The 1,307-nt window shown below is 45.1% G+C and overlaps 1 protein-coding gene across 1 annotated transcript in view; it reads right to left on the reverse strand.

Annotated features, from left to right (window-relative positions):
* Positions 1 to 1,307, reverse strand: part of LOC106869144 (RNA polymerase II-associated protein 1) — an 11,006-nt gene that overhangs the window by 4,721 nt on the left and 4,978 nt on the right. The gene's annotated exons all lie outside the window — the stretch shown is intronic.

Here is a 1,307-nt window from a genome sequence, read left to right on the forward strand (position 1 = left end):
CTAAAACCAAAGTCCTAATAAGTAGGAAGGTAGACAAAACACAAACCCCTTCAGGTAGATGGCCCTGCTCGATCTGTAGAAAAGGCGTAGGTAGAAACTCTATAAGATGTACCCATTGCAAGCTATGGACACATAAGAGGTGCAGCAATATCAAAGGAAGATTAACTAGGAAGTTAGTTTTTGTATGTGGCAGATGTTCAGGAGCAATAAACACTGAAAATGTGCAGAAAACAACTTTGACTACATTCCAGGGAGAAAAACTAGACTTAGTTGATAGCTTCCACTATCTAGGTGACCAAGTTAGTAGTGGGGGAGGGTGTGCTGAAAGTGTAGCTGCTAGAATAAGAATAGCCTGGGCAAAGTTCAGAGAGTTCTTACCTCTGCTGGTGACAAGGGGGCGTCACACTCAGAGTAAAAGGCAGTATGTATGACGCATGTGTACGAACAGCCATGCTACATGGCAGTGAAACATGGACCATGACTGCTGAGGACATGTGTAGGCTCGCAAGGAATGAAGCCAGTATGCTCCGATGGATGTGTAATGTCAGTGTGCATACTAGACAGAGTGTAAGTACCTTGAGAGAAAAGTTGAACCTAAGAAACATCAGTTGTGGTGTGCAAGAGATAGGATTGCGCTGGTATGGTCATGTGGCGAGAATGGATGAGGATAGCTGTGTGAAAAAGTGCCACACCCTAACAGTTGAAGGAACCTGTGGAAGAGGTAGGTCCAGGAAGACTTGGGAAGAGGTAGGTCCAGGAAGACTTGGGATGAGGTGGTGTGGCACGACCTTCGGACATTGGGCCTCACCGAGGCAATGACTTCTGACTGAGACCTTTGGAAATATGCTGTGCGTGAGAAGACCCGGCAAGCCAAGTGAGACCTCTATCCAAGGCCTTTACCAGGGGTGTAGCCAGCCCACTTATGCGTACTTTTCCTTCTTTGGATACAAAACCGTGCTTGTGAAGACCTGTTGAGGCAAGTGAAATCGAAATCGAAATCAAAATTGAACCAAATTCAACGACTGGCACCCATGCCAACCTTCCTTCATTGGAAAACTAAACTCAGCTTGCAAAGACTTGTTGGGGTGAGTGAGATCTAAGAGCGCGTTCTGCTTCATCTTCGAAACGCCTAGTTTAGAATAGAGGCAGCTGATGAAGGAAAAGTTCCATAAGTGGTTCGTCTGTTTTCCTATGTGTTCGTTCTATTGTCCGTAAAAAAAGTCCGTTTTTGTGCTTTATGTTCCCGTTCCTTTTTTGACGTCCTGTACCCGGATATGCATCTATATATACATGTAGATGTAGGTATG

This window comes from Octopus bimaculoides, chromosome 1 (genome assembly GCF_001194135.2).
Source record: "Octopus bimaculoides isolate UCB-OBI-ISO-001 chromosome 1, ASM119413v2, whole genome shotgun sequence".
Classification (NCBI taxonomy): domain Eukaryota; kingdom Metazoa; phylum Mollusca; class Cephalopoda; order Octopoda; family Octopodidae; genus Octopus; species Octopus bimaculoides.